Source organism: Pteropus alecto, unplaced genomic scaffold, assembly GCF_000325575.1.
Source record: "Pteropus alecto unplaced genomic scaffold, ASM32557v1 scaffold121, whole genome shotgun sequence".
Classification (NCBI taxonomy): domain Eukaryota; kingdom Metazoa; phylum Chordata; class Mammalia; order Chiroptera; family Pteropodidae; genus Pteropus; species Pteropus alecto.
Genome location: NW_006434369.1, coordinates 12748532 through 12755698, shown reverse-complemented (window position 1 = coordinate 12755698; position 7167 = coordinate 12748532). Strand labels below are relative to the sequence as shown.

The following is a 7167-nucleotide window of genomic DNA, read 5'->3' as shown; positions in this document are numbered from 1 at the left end:
GAGGCATACTCCTTGCATTTGAGAGGCTTGCAGTCTATTGGACAGACATATACAGATCTATAGATCATAAGTGTGACCTGTGATACAATCAGGGTATGGATTACATGGTGTGGGAACACAGAAGAGGGAAAATTCAGCTCTGCTGGGGTTAGGATAGATTGAGAAGGTGATGCAGAGTCCTGCCTAGGGTTTTCTGGATGTTACTGAGTTTCCAGACTTTCCTCTGTGTTTCATTGAAAACTTCTGGGCCACTCCTACCCTTACCTGCAGGGTCTATGCAAAAGACAAATATCTTTCAGAACTAAAGCCAAATGACTTGTTGCTCCCCAGCCTGATGGGCTTCCCATATACATTGCTTCCTAGGGAAAATCTGAAAATGAAGCTAACTTTACATAAACCAGAAAGGCTCTGAGCTTGAGTCTGTCCCTCTTTCTAGATCGGGGCAAAAAGGTAATTGTGAGAATGAAAACAAGTTTCACACTGCAATTCCTCATGGTTTAAAGAAGTCTAAAGGTCTGCTCACAGGTGTGTAAATGCTAGAGAGCCTGATGCTAGCATTCAGTGACCTGTGGTCACCCATCCTTAGAGCCCTCCATCCTTCTGCCTTGCTGAGCTAATTCCATGGACAATAGCCCCAAACAGAGTGTTTGGATAGGGTACCAGGAAGAACCTCGCCTGTTCAGAATCACTTCAAGCTACTTTTTGGAGACCTTCATTGCTCTCTCTTAAATTGTTTCCTAGTAGAATTTTGCCATCTCTTATTTAATGCAGATTTAATTTCTTTTCTCTCTATTGCTACTCTTTCTCCCATTCTCCCTAGACCGGCCTTCCCCTCAAACTGCCTAAACCATTTTTCAAAATGCTTTGCTTTTAAGGCAACCACTCTAAATAAAACTAGAGAAACAGCAGGTATTCCAAGAACAGGATGAGGTCACAGAAGCTGCCCTTTGAGAGCCTCTGGGCTCTCTTGAAGTCACATGGACAGCCTATTTCATGCCCTGATATCCCTTTGCTGTTATCCTCACCTCAGGCAATATTTTTGTTTTTACAATGTTTTGTTTTGTTGTTCAGCTCCTTGGAATGTGGAACTCTTTCAGAGGCTTCTATCTGTCTAGTCGTATCTTAATAGCCTTTCTCTTGACATGGAGAGTGGAGCAGGAACAGGGAAATACGGGCAGTTAAATAGAGTCCAGAGGGAGAAATGGGTTTCTAAGACAATAATACTGAGCATGTGTTTGTCTTTGAAATCGGTGACCCCATTTTATCCATGGAGATTGATTTGCTTGAAAACTTAACTTCCTATTTTTGTGATGTTGCTCAATAATATTAAAGCTCCTCTACAGGAAAAATTATTAACTTGTGCGACTGGGTACGGGAAGCAATCTAGGACTTAAGCAACCAGGGCTACTGAGTTCTGATCTTCGATCCTTGAATAAAAATGAGGAAATCAAAGTAGAGAAAGAAATCAACATTCATTGACTGCCAAAAATTTTACCTATTTGTCTCGTTTGATCTCACAATAACAGCCTTGTGAGTTTGGTTATTTTTCTTATGTTATTACAGATGCCAAAGCAAGCGTTCATGGAGTTTAGGAAGTAGAACACAGAGCCAATGGAGGTCAGAATCCAGATTCAAACCAAATCCATTTGACTGGCTATTGTACTGAGAGAAAGGATTATGTCTTACTGACTTCAGAGTGGTATGCACTTTGTTCTAACATAAGCAATTTATACTCACTATAATCTGACAGAAATGTTATTTGATATGCCTGAACAGAAATGGTGGAAAGAGAGAAGAGGTTTTATATAGAAAACTGAAGTACATGAAAAAATTTGAATGTGCTAAGCAATTTTTTTGATATGCTATAGTGGAAGGAACACGGCTTAAATTAACAGTTCTGCCACTTAACACATGATTCTTAAGTCCAATTCCCTTAACTGTATATAATAATGGGAGTAGGAAATTTCCAATTTCCCTTCCTTCCTTCCTTCCTTCTTTCCTTCCTTCTTCCTTTCCTTTCTCCCTCCCTTCCTTCTTTACTCTCTTTCTTTCTCTCCTTCCTTTCTTTTTCTCTTCTATTCCCTCCTTCCCTTCTTTCTCTCCTTCCTTTGTATATTTCACTCCATTTAGGAATATGGTAGACAATGACACAGTTCCCGCCCTTGAGCAGTTTCAGTCTATCTGAGTAGTTGGCCATATAAGCAAATTGCTATGATGTCCATGTCAAGTTCTCTTATAAAGAGATTTACATATAGTCTGTAAATACAGATGAGGGAGCAAGAAAATTTGCTTGGGGAATACAGAAGATAAAGAGAGAAAGTGACACTTCATCTGGCCTTGAACTTTGGGTAAACATTACTGCCATTCTAGGAGAGAGAAATGTTTCGGAAACAGTAAGACCAAGATGGATGAATTTAATGGGTGGTCTGAGGACTGAGGCTGGGAGTATAGTTCTGGCGTATAACCTTTGCTTCAAGGGTGGCTTGGGAATATTTTTTTGGAAGAAATAGAGCTTGTCATGACTCTTAGAGTCTGGTTAGAATTTTGAATAGTCATACTAGGCCAAGACTCCCTGGGTTCCAATGATATAAAATCTACACTTTTGTTCTCCTATCTTGACCCATCCATATTTTTCATAGGACAGTATAACAAGTCACTTATCTCACATAGACTTCCAAAAAAATCCTAAAGAAATTTGGGAGTAATCTATTCCTACCTGCAGTAAATGCAAGAATGTCTTTCCATAAGCTGAGTCTATTCACTTAATAGAATTGCCCTTGAAAAAGTACCTGAAGTCATTGCAAAAGAATTTCTTTTGTCCTGCAGAAATAAATGAAGGCCAAGGAGAACAAGCAAAGGCTATTTATTACTCAGACCTTGCTCTAGCAAGGGAGTTAGCCACCATCACTTGTATTTGATAGAGACTCAAAGGCAGGCAGAGGAGTGGGAAAGCTTTATAGTGAGAAAAAGAGAAGTCTTCAGGTGTGCTCTGATTGAAGGCTGTTGTCCTGGAGAAGCGGTGGGTGGGCTAACCAGAAGTGGGGTAGCCTATGAAGTTGGTTAAGGGTACATATTTTGACTTTCCCAGTTGTTCCTAAATTGGAAGTGAGGACAAAAATTAGAGAAGCTATCAGTTATTAAGTCCTGACCATTTGTGGATGATTGTTATAGGAGTTATTGTTTGGCTTCCTAGGTTATTATTAGAGATAGTTGTCTGACTTCTTATAAGACTGACTATATATATATATTTTAGGTGAGGCAACCTTTACTTGACCTCACAGATTGCAAGGACCTTATCGGCTTACAATCCATTATTTTTTTCTTTTTCATGCCTACAGTACCTGGTCTTTCTAGGTGGTCTCCCATCCAAATAGTAACCAGGCCCAAACCTGCTTTGCTTCCGAGATCAGATGGGATCAGTCTTGTTCAGGGTAGCATGGCCGTAGATAAGACTGACTTATAAATAGCAGGCAAGCTTTCTGGGCTGGTTACTGTAGATAATGGGTTGTTTTCCTGGGCTGGTTGTGGGACAGAATTCTATTTTTATGTATGACTTGGCCACTGTTTGTATATACAGGCTCTCAATCCACATACATGAAATCAGACTGGCTTCTGGATTTCTAGTTGGCACTAGCAGTAGAATCTCTTTGGTAAACAAAGAAGCATATGGGATAGAAAAGGAGTAAGAAGAGCTGCATATAGAGAGGAAATGTGCAAAGTCAAGGTATATCAGGTGTTCACAAGGGTGCCAGACTTTAGGGGCTGGAGAGGGGCTGAATTCAGGCTGCTGTTCCTAGGGCTGCATCCTTTGGAGAAAGCAATACCTTTTTAAGGTTTAAAATGTGTTTAAGATATTCCTGGAACTGTCTTATATGGATTTTTTGGTGTCTACATTCCTTTAGATAGATGGTAGTTTGGACTCCATCCCAATGAAATGCTTGGCCTCTCTCAATGGAAGCCAGAAGCTGTATCCCTTATAGTTGCTATTGGAAATAAAAACCATGAGAAAAAAAAACACACTTTATTTTAATGAGACATAACAGCTATGCTACCTAGGCATGGCTGTGTACACCTTTAATAGAAGAGTGACTTTTTGCTTTTCTCCACCCTCCTCCGAATTCTGCAAGGCTTGACTGGAAAGGGGACTCTTTTTTTTTTTCCCTTTAACTAGTATCATATGTCCTACTCAGGTATTTGGGTAAAATAGTCAAAATATTTTCATAGCAGCTATAAATGGTTTTACAATATACTTACTGTTTATGAGGAAGGCCAGCACATTGGGTGTTTTGATGGCTGTGACAGGTGCACGGCAGAACTGCTAGCATTTCTTAGAGTTTTGCTAATGCATTAATCCTAAGTCACAAAGCCAGATATAAAATTTTAGTGGCTTCTGAAACTGTTGGCCTTTTTTTATACTCCTTGTGTGAAGCTCTCTGGAAACCAATGGGATCTGATGCAACTAAACATATTTGCTTCTGTGAACTATGTTTATGAGGCCTCATTCACTTACTGACAAAGACAAGGTGACAAATGTAAATATCACCTTTTAAATAATTAGAGGAGTGAAATAAAGCAATATTACTAATGTTTTGGGAAGGTTTTTAATCTAAATTGAAGGTTTTTTCCAATCAAATAGTGTGTTTTAACACAGAACAATTTAACAATTGAAAAATTAAAAAAAAAAAAAAAAGAATTCAAGATAAGAAGGTCTAGTTTTTAAATGGCCAGAATGAAGATATGATGAAATGGAACATGAGATCAACTTTTTTTTTGTGGGATCAGGGAGTAAGTTTAAATTATTAGCATTCTCTTTAATAGCTCATAACAAATAATACAGTTTAATTACCTTATTGAGATAAATTCTTGTGAATGAACAATGTGCTAGATTATAAAGAGGTTCTCATTAAATAGATGCCCACAACAAATATTGATTTGATTACAAATATGATTACAATTTGGCAGAAGTTTTTTTTAAAAAAACAACTGTGAAGTATGGTTATAATGTTTTTTTTTTCTTATTTATGTTAGAGTTAGTGCATAAGTCTTAAAAGATGAAGGTAAAAATGGTGCATTGAAATGGAAAATTTGACTCCTTACTCTATGTTCAGAAGAAAAGCATTCCTGAAATTTCAGCTGTGATATTTTTTATGCCCAAACATCACAGATTATAAGAGAGGAAAATGTAAGTGAGAAAGTTTAACTTGTCCAAAAAGTGAGTGATTTATTTTTTGCTTATTTTGCATTATCAAATTACTCTGTTTCTTAAAACAGGATAGTAATATCTCCAACCAATATGAAATTAGAAAAGGGAAAATATTTTTTAAAAATTCATCAAATTGGTATGTTATGTTACTGATTTTCAGCGCAGTCTTACAATTTACATTCTTCCCAAGACATCATTCTCTTCTGTTATTTTTAGTTAAGTGGGATAATCTACCTCTTTCTTTGCTGGTCTATTAGAAGATCCATTAGAAGTGAATTCCTTGTCAGTCATTCCAGTTAAAAAAAATCTATTGATCATCAATAACTGTATGCCATGACCTGTGCATGTTAGTGGGAGAAAATATAACTGCCCCCACCCTCACATTGCTAACACACTGAAAAGTTTTAGAAACAAGCACAGAAGTAATCACAATCCACTGTTACAATTCTATGGTAGGAACAGAAGGTGCAGCAGGAACACAGGAATTTTACCCAAATGTAGAAGGGCCATGATCTTTCTCTTTAAAAATTTGATTTGCATTCTTTATTAATTTTAAAATTATACAAATTGAATAAATTAAATTAAAAACCTTTAAAATTATGAAAGTGGGCTGTTATCGCATACGTTAATGTTTTGAGATTTCATTTTTTTTTTGCCTTCTTGCTTGACTCATAAATCCTTCTCTCTGCAGCTTTCTTCCTTATCACACCCCAACTGATGTTTACAACCTAGAATGCATCTTTATTTTTTATGCTCAAATAATTGTACACAAACACATATTTATGCACATTTAAATATAACATATACAAATGTAGGAGATTTTGATCATTGGATTATGTAGAAATAGGATTATAGGAATATAGAATATAATATAATTGACCTGATCTTAGAATTTGAACTAGGAAATTTATCCTCAGGCCATTTAGCCTGGAATAATCTCTGATACCTTTTTATTCATTCAAAAAGAATAAATAATGCTCAAACTATTTTTAATCATTGCTAACACTAGTAATAAAAAGAGAAGAGCTTATTCTCCCTTCCCCTGATCTGTTGTTCAAACTTTGACTGAAATTATTGATTGTATTTACATTTTCTAAAAATTATCTAAATAAGTGGTTTCGATACTTCTGAAAACAGGTGAGGAAGAAACATGAAATTTAGCAGGGCTATATCTTATTAGACAGATGGCAATGGTATCTTCCTTGCTCAGGATTATGGTGCTCAGATTTAATTGTATCTTATCAGTGACTTGTTGCTCTTTGTACTAATTCCCATGATAACTTCCAAACTTACTTGAAGGTGAATAGTTTGTTCGTCCACTTCTTTAAGACCATTTGTAACATTTTCAAATATTCAAAATGATCCACTCATACACCAGCCCAGTGAAGTCTTAAACCTGTCTTCCTTCTGTTCTCAGATGACAGGGATGTAGGGGATAGAAAAGCAAACTTAAATGACAATCTACCTTGTCATTTTAGGATAGTCTTGGGTTCTTTGCAGAGCTTTACTAGAGCCCAAACTTTCAAATACTGTGTATAATTTGGGCCTCTCATTTCTGGGTACCTGATGGTCAATTACACAGCTAATAAACCAAAGAAGATCTTGAGAGAGTTCAGAGCAAATTCATTCTATTCTCAGGCTATTGGTGCCTCTACCAGCAGTAAGAATTTTTGGTAGAATGCTAGTTGTTAGAGTAACTGCCAACTCCATCCAGTAAATTCTTTACAAATGGTTCTCAGAGAGCAGCACAGGTTGTGCAGGAATTTGGGTATATGGGTTATTTGGAAGGAGACTGAGAGAGGTGTGTGTGTGGTGGGGGAGGGTGGAGATAGAGGATGTGGGGAAGAAAAAGAGGAAGAGGAAAAGGGAAAGGATGAGGCCCATCCAAAATATCAGCTTCCACAGGGGTAGAGAGAATCTCTCTGGATCCTGTGGTTGTGGGGATGGTAAAAGTCTTCAGTTTA

The 7167-nt window shown here is 37.1% G+C and overlaps 1 pseudogene; it reads right to left on the bottom strand.

The window, feature by feature from the left end:
* Window positions 1-3329: 3329 nt before the first annotated feature.
* On the bottom strand, window positions 3330-3448 carry LOC112477671 (annotated as a pseudogene).
* Window positions 3449-7167: the final 3719 nt, after the last annotated feature.